General features: G+C 34.5%; 1 long non-coding RNA gene across 1 annotated transcript; it reads left to right on the forward strand.

Moving 5' to 3' along the window:
- Positions 1 to 19533, forward strand: LOC118762511. Its single transcript, XR_004998268.1, has 3 exons — positions 1 to 260; positions 2695 to 2784; positions 19360 to 19533. It is a non-coding gene; the product is annotated as an uncharacterized LOC118762511 (long non-coding RNA).
- Positions 19534 to 19770: the final 237 nt, after the last annotated feature.

Consider the following 19770-nt stretch of genomic DNA (forward strand, 5'->3'; position numbering starts at 1 on the left):
ATAATCAAATGCTGTTATGTATTATTCTTATCATGTAATAAATGAAGATATTACTCTCAGTAACCCACAATTGTTGTTAAAAAATAAAGGAGATTCATCATTTCTTCTGCATTGATACCAAACAACAAGAACTGCAGTTTCATTAGATACTTTTAATAGTGGTAAACATTTGTCTACCCATCAAAGCAGATGAATTAAGAAGTCTGCTTGAATGAGGGACTGTTCTATAATTCAAAAGTATGCAGCTCAAAATTTACTAGGTGAATATGTTTTCAATCCTATTTTAATACCAGTCATCTTTTTGCAGCAATCCCATTTCAAACAGAATGATATGGAAGTGCTTACATTCAATTTAAGTAATTTACATGAATTATAACCATGAAATTCATAGGCATGAGACACCATTTTTTATGAAATACTGTTTCTGAAAAACACAAGCTCTTAATATATGCCTAGCCTTTTCTCCTTCCTTCTTCATCACTTTTGTTATTTTTAGTCACTCAGAGAGTGCATGAACAATTATTAAGAACAATCCTGATACTTCATCACCCCTGTTTTTATTTTTCAGCTCCATCAGATTGCTCCTACTTTCTCCTCTATAATGTGAATAATCTTGTAATTCCTCTACACTAAGAAACCTGTTCTGCTTCTGGCCCTTTCTCTAATGCTTTACTCCTCTCTACTCCTTATCTCCTAGCATAAATCTCCCTGTAAAGTTGGTGTTAGTAGTTTTGCAAGCTGCATAGTGACCTCACTAGGATGGTGGGTGGGGGAATAGAAAGACATCCAGAACATGTTGTAAAGGGGTTGGTGTTAAGAAGGGCATCCAGCCATAGATATCATGCCAAAGCAGACACTGGAGCATGATACAGTCCTTGGGTTCATTTGATTCTATCAAGCTGTCCAAATCATCCTAGCATGGAATGTTGGACATTAAATATTGATAATTAATCTTAAATTTTAGACATGTACATTATTCTTATGCATGTGTAGCCATGTTTTAATGCCTTCAGATCAGATTATGTGTATGAGACCACTTTTGTTTTACATTATTTATAATCGACAGATAGGTATCCTCATCTTGTTTGTTGTTATCACAACGTTTCAGCTGATGTACTCTCTAGCCTTCATCAGGTGTTCTGGCGGAGTTTTGAACCCAACCCATAGAAGAGAATATGACCAAAAACTGTGTGTACTCTATCTCGTGCAGTTGTGGTAGGTTATACAAAGGTGAAACATGCCACCCCTTTAAAGTAAGGGTAGAGGAACAGCATAAAGCTGTGATACGAGGAGATGTTGGAAAATCAGGTATAGCCAATCATGTATGGAAAAATGGAGACCACCTCCTGTTGTGGGATGAAGTTAAAATAATCAACAGGAAACTCCACTAGAAAATACGAAAACTGAAAGAAGCTGCACATATGCTAGGATACAATAACCTCCTAAGCAGACTCAGTGCAAATGTGAATATAATATGGGAAGCAGTATTAAGAAAAGATAAAATACTTGGTTTAGAAGCCCTGAAATTCACACTATAATTGCCCATGGATGTATAGCGTAGTGGATAAGAGCATGGGCTACTAATCCCTGGATTGTAAGTTCAATTCCAGGCAGGTACTTGAAAAATAATATCAACAGAAAAATAACATCAGCAACATACTTTAGGAATGAGAACAGCATATTCCATTAGTCAAACAAAGGGTTGGGTTCAAAATTCTACCAGAACACCTGATGAAGGCTGGAGAGTACACCAGTCAAAATATGATAACAACAAACAAGATGAGGACACATATCCGTCCATTGTAAATAATGTACATAATTCCTCATCTCAAAAATATAGAATAGTGTTAACGTTTGTTTTACCCTAGCACACATTGGACATCTTGCATATTGCTCCACATATTTACTATATTCTGGCTACAGTGGTTCTAATTTCAATTGGTTCCTTGTTGCCTTTGAATTACAATGTATGTCATCATGTTTAGTTCTTATTGTAAATGTCTCAAGTTGGTGGAAAACAATTAATTCTTCAATTGCAAGATGTTACCTTCAGCTGTTAAGTTATTTTTCAATGACTTAGACAATCTTTCAACAATAGAATTGCTTGAATTACTATCAAAAACCCTTTTTAATATTCCAGATAAAATATAACTGTTTGTAATCACCGGTTCTGTATTTTCATTTTTTTTTTTTATATAACAATAGTTTCTACAAAACAAAAAAGAAATCACTACACCCCCACGACTACGACGATGACGACGACAACGACAACCACCACTGCTACCACTACTACATCATCTTCATCATCATCATCGTCATCATCAACAACAACAACAAAATCTCTTTTAGCTTTTCAGACTGAATGAGACAAGATGAAACAAATACAAAAACTAACTACATTTTAACAAATGTTCAACGAGAATAGATTTCAAAGATTTTGATTTACTTTAGCCATAGTAGTTGGTTGATTATAAATGAATTAATTATTCATTATTGCAGTATTTTCATTAATAAACATACTAAATAAAAGATTAAGGTTATTCATATCAATAATATAAATAGCAAATCTCATAGTTATAAAAGTCTTCAGTTAAACCATCATTAGTAGATTTATTCAATAACAACCTGAATGTTTCAATTAAGAAATTGAAGTGGATGAAGAGAAACTCAGACACATTTCTTTTCAATACTTAGACACCTGCTTCACTCCTTCAGCCAAAATGATTGGACTCAGTTCTATAAATATTGAATACTGTATGAAGATCTTTGCAACCAAATCAAAAGGTTTTGTATGAAATTAAATACTTGAAATTTCGTTTTTGCTGTATGCCATATGCTGTAAATCATAAAAGTGAATCATATATTTTGATAATATATACATTCAGAATATTGCTTGCTCCATCAAACAAATGAAAACATGCTGCCAAAGTACTGAAGAGCTTTGATATGCCAATACAAGCCTATCAGATGCCTTAATACTCACTTTTGCATAACTTTTGATACAACCTTTGTTACTTCCAATTGTGATAAAGCATCAAACATATGATATTTCAGGTCTTTTTGCATTTGATATTTCATAATCAAATGCTATTATTTACAATGTCTATCTTATAATACTTTCAGTAAAGCACAACTGTTGCTGACATCACCTTCTTGTGGCTTATAATCTGAGGTCAGTTTAAATTTTTTATCCAAATAGAAAACGCTTTCCAAGTGCACCATACAATTGCCTAGGCTTCTTTTAAATACTGGAATATTTGTGGTTCAATTGTACATAAATATAATACAGGATAGCTATCTTGTGAAAATATTCCAGATATAGTCACTTCTCTAAATACTTAAACAAACAGAAAATGAAAGTCTTTGCATTCTTAATTAATTAATATTAATATGGTACATTGAATCCAGTAGGTACATGTTGAAGTCAATAATGTTGTTGCACAGGATGTACAGTATATATCTGAGTAAAGTAGTTACATAGATTTCTTTACCTGTGAAGGTCTTATTCAATTGAATATCCAAACTTTATCATCATACTGGTAGCTATGTTAAATAGTTTCAATTACATGACTTTAAGCTGAGTTCAAGATATAGTAAGCATGTAAAATGTATACATTGTTACAATATTGCTATCACAGAGTGCAAAGCCTAGATCAAGAAGGCATATATTGATTTTTGTTGAATGTTGTTTATGATAATGGGTTCTGTTTCGCAGGGGTGTATACTCATGGTATTGTTCTGTTGAATGACTCCAAACTATCAAGGATCATTTATAAGGACTGTATCTTGTGTAGTGGAAAGGGATGAGGTTGTGCATGTTTAGATGTTATAAGAAGTAGATTGTTCATGTTGAGAGAGAAGAGTTGAAGAAAAATAACAAAGTTATACATATCTCCAAAGTGATAATGAGGATCAGAAAGTGCCTCTCAGCAACAAATGGTGAAACATTCTGAGAGGATGGTTCCAGTCTACAGCTGAACAGTTTTGTCAGAAGCATCTCATATCACACATGATGAAAGCCTTTGGCGATGTTAAAACTAACAGTTTTACTTTGGCTGAAGTAGTTTTGTAAGAAACAGACACTGATGGGTGATATAAGATCTTTTCTCATTTACATGTGGTTACTGTAAATGAGAAGATATATAACGAAGATGATTCTTGGAAAGTGCTTTCTTAATGACAACCAGTAACACTCATATATATTTACAATGTCTGTTAATGTGTTTATATGTCTACAGATATATGCATGTGTGCATGTAGGTGTATACATATACATATGTGTGTGTGTCTGTGTATGTACATGCAGATATACATGTATACACCTGCAGACATATAAATACATTAACACCTGTCTTAACTATATGTGCTACTATATCAAATGTAATTTTGATGTATTATATCAATGAACGCCAAAAGTAAAACGGCAATGTAAGATGTTAGACTATCAGCTTGGAACTCATTAATTCATATCCATGGCATATGTTTTGATAACTCTCTACAAGATATTTAATTTTCTCTCAGATCACCTTAGAAAAACATTACCTGGTACTTGGAAAATATCATCTAAATGAGACTGAACAGATAGTATATATAATAGCTAAATATTCAGTTATTAGGATTTTGATGTCAGCTTTACCTTTCATATATCAAGAGTCATATATAGGCACAGGAGTGGCTGTGTGGTAAGTAGCTTGCTAACCAACCACATGGTTCTGGGTTCAGTCCCACTGCGTGGCATCTTGGGCAAGTGTCTTCTGCTATAGCCCCGGGCCGACCAATGCCTTGTGAGTGGATTTGGTAGACGGAAACTGAAAGAAGCCTGTCATGTATATATATATATATATGTGTGTGTTTGTCCCCCTAGCATTGCTTGACAACCGATGCTGGTGTGTGGTGTGTTTACGTCCCCGTCACTTATTTAGAGACCAATAGAATAAGTACTGGGCTTACAAAGAATAAGTCCCAGGGTCGATTTGCTCGACTAAAGGCGGTGCTCCAGCATGGCCGCAGTCAAATGACTGAAACAAGTAAAAGAGTAAAGAGAAAGAGAGTCAATAAAATAAGTAGCACTAATATACTAGGTTGATTTTAGTAGATTACATTCTTCCCACTAAAACTAATATGTACATGCTGAGTGAAACTACCCAGATCAACCGCTATGTTACCTTACCTTTCAAAATGTAGCCTTGTACTTAGTCAAAAAGAAATCTTTATTACTTTCAAGTGACTGGCATTCTATGCAATGGATGATTCATCTCTCATTTGCTTAGAAATACACAACATAAGGTTATTGGAGATATTTACCAGGTGAAATGCTTAATGGTATTTCGTGTGCCGCTATGGCTTGAGTTCAAATTCTGCCAATGTCAACTTTGTCTTTCATCCTTTCAGGGTCGATAAATTAAGTACCAATCTAGTACTGGGATCGATGTAATTGACTATCCCCCTCTGCACAAATTCCAGGCCTTGTGTCTATAGTAGAAAGGATTATTATTAGAAATCATGATTATATAGATCAGTGGTTCTCAGTCATTTTTTGCCTGTTAACCTCTTTGATTCCTATTTTGCTCTACTGGACTTGCAAAGGCATTCACTAGATATATAAAAAAAATATTACTGTATTTTTATACTTAAATATTATTAATATTATTAGGAATTGTATAAAAGAAATTAAAACGTTTTGAGTATTGTGCAAGTATAACCAATTTATTGCACATAAATTTTAACAACAAAATTTTATATGGATCCTGGCTAAAAAGCTCTGATGTAGATAAAGTATGACAAGCTTCAGATATTGCTTCACCTATATATTTCACATTGCTGCTCATGATTTAAAAAAAAAAAATTGTGAGTGGTGATCAGACATTTATTTTCCTGATAAATCTGAGTTACTTTCTTCTTTTTTTTTTCGCTAAAATGAAAAATTGGTAGCTGTCAAGTTGAGATAATCTCCTGGTCACTTAGATTTATGCTTGTAATTGTTTCACATCACTTATGTTTCAAACATATCTCAGAAGCTTCATTTCCTTATATAGCTTCATTTCCTTTTTTCTTGTAGCAAGTCTATATAATGATTTGAACTCCAGACCTATTGTTTTCAATCAGAAATTTATTTGTAAACAACTCTATCAGTGAAGCATAATAGCAGGGTCTGCTATTATGACTATCAAAATGCTGCACTTTAGAAGGAACTCTCTACACTACCACTAGCACACTCATTACTTTTGCAGGAATATTTTTTGCTTCTCTTTTAATACATATACTACTACTATGAATAGAACCCCTGGATGTTACTTTGTTAATTTTCTTTGGACCATTGCATCTGATACATGTTCTTATCAGTAAACAGATGGTGAATCAAAACTGATTGATTCCTCTTCTAAATCATCCTATTCATCTTATTGTTAATCCTTTTCTTTAAAAAAACTCTAATGTTTTTGGTATGTATAAGAGGCAAGCATGTCTCTTGACACTTTGTTATTGGACATACTCAACAGAAATAGATTTCGTGAGATATGGTGGAAATTTTAAGGAGAATCTAAGTAGTCAGTTTTATTGAATTGTAAGTTGCTGCAATAGTTGCTTAAATGTAACGCATCTCTTACATTTATAGATTCTCCCTTAAACAGAGCAAAGTACTAAAAAATTAAACATGGATTGCTAATCACTGCTACGTCAAATGATATTGAGGGAAAGGATGGGGAGGATGTCTAAGCTGTATACATAAAGAAATATACGCATCATCAAGAATTTAGAACTTATACAACTCATTAAATTTTTCAAGCAGTTCTCTTAAGTACACAAATATGCTTTTTGCATCACACACTTTATTGACCCAAGAAGAATGAAAATCAAAGTTAACTCTGGTAAGATTTGAACTCAGAATATCATGGCTTACCTGTTGGTTTTTCAAGGAACAGCATGTGAAGCAGGCTGGAGTTTAGTTGATTGAATATATCTAAATGTATTAGTGGTTTATATTTTATTAAATTCTAGTGGATGGGCTGAAAAGTAATATTGACCACATCAGAATCATAACCATGAGGTATCGAATTAATTATTGCAGAACAAACCAGTGTGATGTTTTATGGGCTGTCTTGATCATCTCCAATGTTCTATAACTGTTATAACGTTAAATTTAGATAGCTAAAGATAATATATATTTCAGCTAAGTATATTGACTGCAGCAAACCTTCATACTCTTGGCTAAATTCTAGATCTGCAGAGATAATAAACTGTATGTGTGTATGTGTGTGTGTGTGTGTGTGTGAGAGAGAGAGAGAGAGAGAGAGAGAGAGAGAGAGAGAGAGAGAGAGAGAGAGAGAGAGAGAGAGAGAGAGAATGTGTGTGCATGTGTGTTTGGATAAATATACTAATGCACACGACTCTCATCTATCTCCTCTCTCTCTCTCTCTCTCTCTCTCTCTCTCTCACACACACACATGCACACACATGCCTGCATGCACATATTCAATAAATCTTTCACTCATATTTGTCAATAAATATAAATAAGAGCAAAAATAAGCTTGTTAGATACTCATATAACTGTTTAAATTTGGCAATGTAAGTGTAGTGAAATATCTAGAAGTGAATCCTAAATAACCTCATAAACTTGGCTGTATAGAAGCTTTCTTTCTACATTATTGTTGTTGTTGTTGTTTAAAACCAGGTCATCCTTGATAAAGCAGATCTAATGATCAGAGATATTCTGACCATGGACATTCTGACCTTTCAAGTTCTGCTTACCTAAGACTGCATTACCAACTGTGTTTCTCACTTTTCCAGAGACTGGAGAGTAATTTAAAGGAGATTTGGTTGCTACTTCTTCATAATCAAACTAACACATAGAGGGCCCTTTGTTGGCAACATTATAATGTTGCAATAGTTGTGTAAATAACTGTGAGATGGGTACAGCTATCGTATAGTTTAGCAGAACGAAACAGTACAGTTTAGTTGCTTAGTATAGTTCAGTGTGAGTGCTCAGCCACTTGCACATTAATTTCATGAACAGGCTATTCTGTTGGTCAGATCGATTGGAACATTGTCATTATGATCGACAGAGTGCCAGTTAAAGTTAACTGTAGTTCTCAACCCTGACAAAGCAAACCTATGATCAAAGCTGCTTCAGCTGTGGCTATCTCGTCCCTTATCCGATGCAATGTATTTAGACCTACATTATGCTATGCATCCACAGCTAGCTTTGGAGTTGCTGACAACTCAGGCAAGTTGAATTTTGTTACCTATAGAAGTATATTTTAAAAGAATATTTCACAAAGTAGCAGAATCTACAAATATAGAAATAAAGCGTTCTTTTATTCTTTATATATATAGTGCAGCCATGGTTGTGTGGTTAAGAAGCTCACTTTCCAATCACATGGCTTCAGGTTCAGTCCCATTCTGTGGCACCTTGGGCAAAGTGTCTTCTATTATAGCCCTGGAATGACCAATGCCTTGTGAATAGATTTGGTAGGCTGATAGATCTAATTACTGTTTGCCTACATCTGAGTAGATTTGGTAGGCAGATAGATCTAATTACTGTTTGCCTACATCTGAGTATACCTGTCCATATACACACTTTAAAATAAAACTTTTTCTAATTATAGGAGGAATGCCTGGATTTCATTCTTCACATACATGTATTTTCATTGGTAATGCTTTTCTGGGTATATGCATAAATGTAATTGCTTTTTCCAAATAAATTCCACTTCATATTTGAGGCTCTGATGAAACTATAAACTGTTACTCAGGCACTAAACTATGAGTTTTATAGCAGAATCTAATGAAGTTCTTACTCAGGCACTAAACTATGAGTTTTATAGCAGAATCTAATGAAGTTCTTAAGATAATTGTTTATTCCTTTGTCATTCTCATTTACTTATATATATATATGAAAATACATGTGTTTGTTCCCTCACCTGCTGCTTGAAAACCAGTTTTGGTTTGTTTACATCCATATAACCTAGTAGTTCAACAAAAGAGACTGATAGACTCAGTACCAGACTTTAAAAGTAAGTACTGAGGTTGATTGTTTGACAAAACCCTTCAAGGCAGTGCTGCAGTATTGTTGGAGTCCAGTGATTGAAACAAATAAAGATAGAAGATACAAAATAAAAAGAACAGTTCAGATATAGCATCAAAGTTTCAAATTCTTTAATTAATTTAACTAAGAGGGAGAGGATAAGAGAAAAAGATAAAGGGATAGATGTGTACAGAAAGAGAGAAGGAGAAAGTTAGAGAAAGATCAAAGCTGTATTTACATTACTGGCTATGATTTCAACAAATGTCGTTTCCAAATGGAAGTAGATATGTGAGGGAAAGTCCAGAGGGTACTGTTGATCTCCTATACATGAAACAGACTTTTTTCCAAATAAATTAAAGAATATGAACAAAAGAAACAATGGTAAAAGACATGCATTATTCCAACTAATACGTTTTCCTTGTGCTTTTAGATTTGCAAATGTTTTCATAAGACTTTCTGTAACTATTGTTTTTACAGTATCATTTTTATGGACAAAATTGCAAAATACTTTAATCTGTCTTGTGTCATGGATGATCGTAAATATCTCTTTGTAAAGCTTCTCTCTCTTGTGTTTATAGGTATTCTAAGCAATATTCTTAATGCAGCTCACAGATTTAGCATGACATCCTGTAACTTATAACTGTTGATAAATCCAATTGCATCAATTGAATGCTATACATTTCCAGGAAATAAATTTTCTTTTTTGCAATATCTAGCAGAAAGAAGAGCTTATACCTGTTAATAACACCCACTCAATATTTTAAAACAAGCTCACTCCATTTAAGGAATTTTCACTTATTGTTTTATTTAATTTTAATTATTATTATCATATATTCTGTTTCTTATTTTGAAAACCCCATGTACTTGTCATAATATCCCATTTCTCATAGCACATGGTACCTCAGGTGATTGCTCAAATTGCCTGTGCCTTCAGCTCCCTTTGATTGCATCAGACCAATGTTTTACAAGATAGGGAGTAATTTGAAAAAAGGTTTGACTGCTACTTCTAGCAGGCAAGTAACAATGTAATGTAGTTGATTGATGTAGCAGTATAAGTGCACATTATTGGTATGGTGTAGTTCAATATTACTGTACAGTGTAATTTATTAATCTATTAATTAGATTTGATAAAGGTATCGTGTTGTGAAATATAGAGTGGTGTTGTATTGATATGGTAGATAGAGAAATACAGTGAAGTGTTTGTCTAGGGAAATGTAATGTTTGTTTAGTCTAGTTGTTGAAGTAGCTTAATTTTGGATTGATTCATAGAGCAAACCCATAATCAAAGAAACCAAAGGTTTTTGAGCCCTAATGATCTCATCTTATTTCCAGCATAGTGTATCTAAGACTACATGTTCATATGTAATCCCTTTTAAAGACAGTTGAGTATGATTTGATGGAAATTTGGCTGCTATTTCTAATAGGTTGCATGTTCACAAAGAGGCTCTCCTATGGTGCAGTGTAGTTCATGAGTTTTGTACCGTTCAATAGTGCAGTGCTGTATAGATTGTTATATAGTAGAGAGTAGGTCATTGGCTTGGTGCATGGGAACACTTAACAGTGCAGGCAGAGAACAGTTTAATTGTGATGTACTGTAAGATCAGTAGTACATATTCTGGATTTCAGGTATGTTGTGTTGAATAGCTTGCTAATGGAGTTTAGTGGTGTGGTATATGAAGCATGTATTTATTTCAATTCAAATTTCTTTATTTGTTTATTTATTGGTTTAGTTTGCAGGAGAGGTTTCCGTTCATGGCCTCTGTAAGATCTCCAAAACTGGTAAAATTGAAGCAGTTATTGAATAGTTGCAAGTTGATCACTATACTACTGTAATGCATACAGCAGTATAGTAGTGTGGTCTTGTGCTTTATAGAAATGTGGTGTAATGCGGTACAGTTGTGAACAATAGAGTTTATTAGTGGTGTAATGTTGTTTAGTAGCATGATGTGGTACCATTTAGTACAGCACATAGAGTGGTTGTTGTTGCTGCTGTTGCTGAATCCTAGATTGATTCGGATTGAGCAGATCTATGACTGATGGCATGGCTATTTAGTAAGAGGTTTGCTTCCCAACTACATGGTTCTGAGTTCAGTTCCACTGCATTGTTTTTGGGCAAGTGCCTCCTACTATACCCTCGAGTGGCAGTGGAGAAGGGAACATACTGCTTGGGCAACTACTAATCTCCCATAAAACCCTGCCCAGGCCTGTCCCCTGGAGAGGACAATCCAGTGTCATCTGACCATGGTAGCAAAACAATGAAAGTAGTAGTCTACTGGTGGCACCTAGGTTTATAGTTCGGTGTGGTACAGTTTAGTAGAAGTGGAATGTCTATAGTTTAGTAATGCGGTGTGATGTGATACATACAGGTTAGTATGTTGTGGTATATATTGGTTTGTAGTGTGGTTGGTTCATGTAAGTTTATAGTTTATAACGGTGCATACAGATTTGTAATGTGGTACTATTTAGTAATATTGTGTGGTAGATACAGTTTAGTAGTGCCGTGTGGTATAGTTTAATGCGATGTGGTACATATAGGTTTGTAGTATGTTGTGGTACAGACAGGTTTATGGTATAATGTGGTACATTTTAGAGTGTGGTTTGGTATATACAAGTTTGTAGTGTGTTATGATGGTTTGTGGTATAGTGGTGTACAGTTTAATTGGTGTTGTTCACTCCTAGGTAGAAACTGATGGAACAGGGACACATGATCAAAAAAGGTATTCCAGTTATGGTCACCACATCTTTTTGTGAATAATGTGTCTTTTCCTTTACCAGGCCAATAAGAGTATGATATGAGAGAGATTTGGCTGCTATTTCTAGCAGACTGAACACCCAATTAGAGTCACTTTTGTTGACTTGTGTTACATAGTATTGAATACTGTACTTTAGCAATGTGGTGCAACGCAATTTTGTAAAACTGCATAGAGCAATTTACTGATGTGTTATTACATAGTTATGGTTGCAAACATGAGTTCCAGCTGTGACCATCATTTCTTTCTAACATATTACATTTTGAATCTACTTATCCCATATAAGCAACTATTTTTATGACAATAGTTTGAAGATTTGGTCAAGCAATAGTGTAGAGGTTTCCTCATTAGCTTACAGTCATAGTTATTAATGTTGCATTAGTGGCTCAAGCTTAATGCTGTTTCGTAGTGTGGTGTTATACATTTTGGCAGTGTACCTGAGGGCAGCTTAGTGGTTGGTGATGCATTTTTGTTGTTGGTATTTAGCCCCAGGTTATGTGCAGGCATAGCTAAATGATTAAGAAGTTCATTTTGCATTAATGAGGTCCTTGGTTCAATCCTACTATGAAGGAACTCTGGGTAAATATTTTTAGCTATAGCCTCTGGTTAACCCAAGCCACATAGATGAAATTATGCTGTTGTAGGATACCAGGCCAATCTTGAGAGAGCAGACAATATTTTGATAAAAGAATCAAAGACAATTTTGACCATAACCATACTGTATCTTTTAATTTTGGAATAATGTACCTTAAACAACATTTTTTAATGTATCTTTTATGAGATAGAAAGGTGTGACTAAACTAAACTACATTATTAATGTCATCATCATTATCTGGTTGAGCTTGCTCAGATATTTTTAACCTGTACATACCATCCATCTTGGTCCTTCATTAGTTGAGGGAGGTCTTCAAGGAAGCATCCAGTGTCTTTAGTGTGTTTATCTACATATGTTATGTTCAGATGACCAGCTAAAGCAGTGGTTCTCAACCCATGGTTCACAGACCCCTGGCGGTCAGCAAAGGAAGTCCTGGGGGTCTGTGGACTAAATTCAAAGTTTTATATATATATATATATATATATATATATATATTATATATATATATATATATATATATATACATAAGGATCAGCATATTAAAAAGGGAAAACTCATTTAAATAAAAGGGATCCTTGCTAGTGAAAAGATTGGCATCCATAGCAGCCAGTCACTTGCCAGATCTTGTTTGGCTCATCAGCAATGTCTCACAAGGTGCACTCACCTTTCTCTTATAGTGATGGAAACGGGCAGGAGATCTCCATACAGCTGTTTCTTGATGGCATGAGTTCTCCAAAATATGTTTAAGACTGCTCTTAACATTCAGGTGTAAGTTCCATCTAGCTTGGATTCCAGTTTTTTGGTAAGTGTTCAGGCTGTTGTTCTATACAAAAGGACTGAGTCTGCTGTTGTACAGAAAATATTCCTCTGAAGGTTGTCTGACAGGCTTGTGTACTAATGTAATATAGTTTAATTGTGGGCATTGTTTTTTTTTCAGCTTAGGTCAACTGAAGTCAGCCTTGAGCCAGTAGACTTATCAAAAAGTGGGCTCCATCCACTTCTTAACTTTTGATTCATTAGCTTCCTGGCAGATTGCACTATTGCAGTATGTGTTGATGGGGTTCTCTGTTTGACTTACACTCAATTAACTAGGATTCTGTTCCAACACTCTCCCTCTAGCCTTCAACAATCCCCACTCTTTTACAGATGACACCATCATTCATTCCATTTTCATCTTCCACACCCAAGTGTCATTTAAATGCAACCTAGACACCACATCACAAATCTGCACTAATCCCATGAAGAGCAATCTTGAAAAAATCCTCCTATGTGATCAGGTTAAACCTTTTTCTCTTCCAACAGTCAAAATCCACCAAATCATTCTACATATCAAGAAAATATAATCACAAGTGCTGCATAAGTATGAGCAGCATTCAACTAAAGTATGCAATGCAATCACTTTTACAAGGTACAAAAAACTAATCGAAGAGTTGAGGAGCGAAAAACTAATCGAAGAGTTGAGGAGCGAAAAACTAATCGAAGAGTACAGAGAACAGGGATGGACTGTTGAGTATTACCACCTGGCAGTGGGGGCTAGGGGCTTCATTGAAAGAAAAATGACGTTATTCAAAAGAAGATTTGTTTTTTTTCTAGTTCAGAGCTGAGAAAACTAATAAAGAGAGTACAGGAGGCGGTTGAAAAAGCCAGCTTCTATATATGGCTGAAGTGGGAAGACCAAAGATGGCTTGAAAGTCATAACATGCTGGCAGGAAAATAACATCACTAGGTGAGACACTGAATTAGCCTCCCCGATTGACAGGTGACTTAGAGAATGCGTGGGCTAAGACTATGCGTCCTTCATTGGTCAATCAAAGTTGAGACAGTGTTATGTGACAACTTGCTGAGGTTGCCTGCTGGAGCCTAGCAGCAGGTATTTAAAAGGAAATTTAACAAGGCAGTCAGTCACCTGCTGACACTTGCTACATCGAAGAAGCTGGGGAACAGAAGAAAGAAGGAGAAAGAAGACATGCACCCAACACCAGAGCTGAAGACACCTCTGAAAGGGGGTAGGGGGCCCGCCATGTCAAAACGGTAGAGGAGTAGGGGCTGAAACAGGATGTGGTTCCTCCTGATGATGTCTTGAGCTAACTGGATCCTATGAAGGAGCTGTTGTAGCAGACCACAAAACATGATTGAAATTCTTCCTTAGCCTCACTACCACAGACACTTTCTCTTAGTCAATGCAGTCTTGACATAGCAAGGATTATATAGCATAGACTAACTTTTCTCATCAGATGAGACACACATTAGGCTACTGTTCTGAGATTGTGTTGGTACTAAACTATGCTAGGTTGCTTCTAGAGAAAGGTCACTTTACTTACTGGCATGAAGTCACTCACCGTCTCATGCACTGACTCCTCTCTGTATTTTATTCAAATTTTTTTTTATTCCTCTATTACAGTACCTTCTGCTTCATGAAAGTAGCTGTTTTCATACAATATCTATTCAGGAATTCTCATCTTATAAATTTCTTCTCTCAATCACCCATATTGTGTTCACCTTTCACCTCAGGCCCAACACTAAACACATTGCCCACTCCTTTCTCCTTAGAATGTTGGCTTCTTAGAACTCCATCCCCACAACATTGACATATTTCTGGCTGCCATCAGCTTGCTGCAGTGAAATGTTAAAAAGATCATTCTCACCAGTCTCAGAAGACTTGTAAAAGTCATGGGCACTAGTCTTTTCTCTAGACTATAAAAAAGAAAAGACAAAAACAAAAACAATCCTAGCCATGACCATTCAGTCATTTTCTTATTATCAGACATTATTGTGTATAACGATAAATTATTCTATGTACTCCCTTTTTTAAGACAACACACATATGGTTTAAGAGAGACTTGATTGTAATTTTTCTTTTGAATGGCTTTGAGAAAAGAGGACAGTACTTATGGCCCTTTTCAGAAACTTTGGGAACGGTGGGAAAAGGAAAGGAGGAAAGAAGTTATCTTCAGTTATCTATTTCTAGCAAGGTGAGTGACTATGTAGAGACTATCTTGTTGGCTTATATGGAGTTTAGTAGTGTGGAATAGTAATATGTTGTCATAACTAATGTAGTATACTTAGTTAAGTGCTGTGTTATAATGTAAGAGTTTTAATACAGTTTGCTGGGCTGCTGTATATATTGTAATATTGGTTTATTGAATGTTTTTAATAAAAGCATTTTCTAATAGTTTGAATATTAGTTTGTGCTACAAGGTCATAACTTTCCCTAATACTTTAATATATTGCAATGCTGTCGAGCATAGGGTAGTATTCTGAGCAGTTCTAATAATGACATATTTCAAATGAAGACAACTAGTGTATTAAAACAATATTGCTGTTTCTTTGGTTTCAAATTGCTTCATTGGTTACCATAGATACCAGGTTGATTGGCTACATAGAGTCAGGAACCTTTGTAAAACCACAAATGAATTGCTAGTATTTAAGAACCTATGAGGAGTGATGGAAACGTTCATCATCATTATCATTATCATCATCATCATCATCATCATCGTCGCCGTCGTCATCGTCGTCGTCGTTGTTGTCATTGTCATTATTAAATGTCTTTTTTCCACACTGGCATGGGCTATTATAAGAAAAATTGGTAGGTGCAACACTGTCTTTATTCAAACAAACATGGTATATTTAGAGCAACAATATTAAGTGTTGTTCCATTATGAGATACTTGAGGATTATTAGAGGGAAATTTGGTTGCTATTTCTAGCATGTTGAATAACAGTATTTAGACATTTTCGTTGATTTGTTGCAGTTTTTAGTTGTGCTAATATTCATATTGTTGTCATTAAGGATGATGGATTGGAAAAACTGCCTTGCAGTATTTGTTCCAGCTCTGTAAGGCTGTGTGGTAAGAAGCTTGCTTCCCAACCACATGGTTCTGGGTTCAGCTCAACTGTGTGGCACCTTGAGCAAGTGTCTTTTACTATAGCCTCAGGTCAACCAAAGCCTTGTGAGTGGATTTGGTAGATGGAAACTGAAAGAAGCCCATCGTATATATGTATATATATATATATATATATAATATATATATATATATATATATATATATATACATATCAACCCATGCTAGCACGGAAAACAGACGTTAAACGATGATGATGATGATGATGATGATGATATAAATATGTATATATCTATGCATGTGTGTCTTTGTGTCTGTGTTTGTCCCCCATCACTGTTTGACTCCAGTGTTGGTGTATATATATATCTCCATAACTTAGCAGTTTGGCAAAAGATATCAATAGAATAAGTACCAGGTTTTAAGTACTAGGGTCGATTCATTCTACTAAAATTGTTCAAAGCAGTTCCCCAGCATGGCCACAATCTGGTAACGACTGAAACAAGTAAAAAGTAAAAGATAAAAGATAAACTTAATTTTTCAAATTCATAAGTATGAAGCATATTAAATTACTGCTTTGATATTAAGACTTTAATCTATTGTTTTTATTTTCTTTTCCACATGGAATTTCAAGATCTTTATCAGTGGGTGGTTTCAAATTAAAATGCAAGCAAGTTTCACTCGCAGGTAAAGGCTTTCTGACCCATGAAATAGTCTTCATCTCAGTGGTTGCTGTTAAAGTTGTTGTTGTTGTAGCAGTGAATGTTACTGATATTAGTGTTAGTGTTGTTAACATTTCTGTTGTTAGTAATGCTGTTGTTGTTGTTGTTTAACCCGAGGTCAATTTTGTTTGAACAAAACCTACGACCAGAAGCATTCCATTTGTGACAACACTGTCTTTATTCAAACAAACATGGTATATTTAGAGCAACAATATTAAGTGTTGTTCCATTATGAGATACTTGAAGATGATTAGAGGGAAATTTGGTTGCTATTTCTAGCATATTGAATAACAGTATTAAGACATTTTCATTGATTTGTTGCAGTTTTTAGTTGTGCTAATATTCATATTGTTGTTGTTAAGGATGATGAATTGGAAAAACTGCCTTGCAGTATTTGTTCCAGCTCTGTAAGTTTTGAGTTCAAATCCCCTGAGATTAAGTTTGCCTTTCGTTCATTCAGGGTTCATAAAATTAAGTACAAATAATGTACTGGGATTAAATGATCAACTTTTTCCTCCCTATAAAATTTCAAATTTTGTGTCTACATGAGAAATTATTATTGTTGCCACTGCTGATTTTGTTGATGGTGCTGCTGTTATCGTTGTTTAGCCCTAGGCCAATACTGACTGAGTAGATACATGATCAAAAGCACTCCAGCCATAACTATCCCATTTTCTATTTCAGATAGAAGCATAGAAGCTATTTTTTTGGTAACTTAAGTAGTAGTGTTTTTAGTATTATTAATGTTGCTATTGTTGTTTAATAAACCTGGGTCAGCTCGACCATATCAAGCACTGAAGTAGCCTGTTAAATGGAGCATTCATTTAATACATTTAATTAGTTGCTATAGGCATTCTATACTTCTTGTGGGCAGGTCATGCTGCTCTAATATTCAAGTCTTGAAATGTGTCAACATTTGGCTATGGTGAACTTGTCAGAAAGCTATTTCTTTATTTATTAATTCACTTTGGAGAAAGAACTCTATCTATGACCCTCTAAAACCAGTGAGCTTGACAGTGAATTCTGATGAATTTGGAATCAGGAAGCTATCTTACTGGTTTATGTTTTATATTTGCTCTATATGTGAATATGTGAGTGTATATGTGTGTATTTATTTGTGCATGTTTGTGTGCTGTGCATACACGTGTCAATCCTTTTTTGTCTGCAAATTTGTGCTATGTAGTTAAATAAATATTAGCCAAAAATTAATCTATATTTCATTGCCTGCACTACAAAATTGCTAATTATGTTTATTTTACTCAGGCTTAATCTAAGTTAATGTGTTATCATTTAGAATAACTTTGACATACTTATGTCCTACTTAAGTAATGATTGACAAATTTAACTAGGAGTTAAGGAGTTTTACAGATAATTAATTTACAAATACCACCTAATCACTGTTGAATGGCTATCAGCATAACTGGTATCTTGATGTTAAAAGATTTGCTTCAACATTAAGCAATTATATACTTTTGTAAAAATCTTCTACTTTAGTATGAAAAATGAAAATAATACAGTTAAAAAAAAGATCAAAGAATAATAACAAAAACGTTTTGGGGCCAAGGAGAGAGAGCATGTATTTGGTTGTTTGACTTGTTAGAAATAGCAGCCAAATCTCTGTCAAATTACAGTTTGCTGTCTTAAAAACAGAAGGATATAATGAATAATGCAGTCCTACATATGATTAAAAATAATCTGGTGACAACTGGAATATTTTTGACCTGGTGGACCAAGAAAAAAACACAAGCTGGATATTGATTGGAGAATAATATTTTATCTGTTCAGAAATTAATAACGAGTGGTGAGGATGATTACCATTTTGATAACTTCTATAACTTTTACATAAGCTTTTGGCAGGAAAACACTCTTCATGTTGGTTTGGAGTAAGGTGCCTCTGAGTACCAATTTTGTTATTGATCACCTCCTTTCTCTCTAGATGAAAATCCAAGGAATTTAAAGTGATACTCAATTTCATCATATTCAGTTCATTCTCCAAGAAGAAAAGGTTCTTTGTCATGAACTGTCTTACTTTTTCTTTTTAAACTGTTTTTAAAAGACAAATCAGAATTTGTGAAAGATAAAACATATCTTCATTGAAACAATGTTGGAAAGTTGTACATATCTTTATCAGAGGGAAAAGTAGCAAAACAAGATGTGAGGAGAAATGATACATGGTTTAAAAAAATCAAAATCCAGAATAGTCAAAAACCTGTGGATTCCAGCAAAAAAAAAAAAAAAGAAAAAAAAAATCCAGTGAAGTTTTGACTTGACATGGTTTGAGTGATCATTAAAATTAGATAAATCATTAAAATGTCATTAGTACTTAAGCTCCAGAAGATGAAGTGAAGTTTTGATTCAACAAAAGTTTTGCATCATAAATTATATTTATGTAAGTAAAGAATTATCAATATTATCTCAAGTTTTCTTTTTTATAGAGTCTTCAATTTTTTATTTTACTTTATGCTGAAGGCCCAGAAGACCCCTGTAGAAGCTTAACTAAAAGTCTATGTGAATGGTAGCTTTTTGGCTAATAATAAATAACACCCATGCCTGCATGGAAAACGGATGTTAAACGATAATGATAATGATGATGATGATGATGAGTAATACACTACAGGTAGTTGAATAAATTATACCATTCTCTTTAAAAATCAGGCTTTGAACCCAAGAAACTTTGATTACTTCAAATTTTGAATGAATTTGTATTCCATTTTAAAAGTTTATTATTATTATTGTTGTTAAGGTGGCAAAGTGGCAGAATTGTTAGCACGCTGGGTATTTCACCTGTCGCTACGTTCTGACTTCAAATTCTGCCAAGGTTGACTTTGCCTTTCATCTTTTCAGGG

Source organism: Octopus sinensis, linkage group LG3 (assembly GCF_006345805.1).
Source record: "Octopus sinensis linkage group LG3, ASM634580v1, whole genome shotgun sequence".
NCBI classification, from domain to species: Eukaryota; Metazoa; Mollusca; class Cephalopoda; order Octopoda; family Octopodidae; genus Octopus; species Octopus sinensis.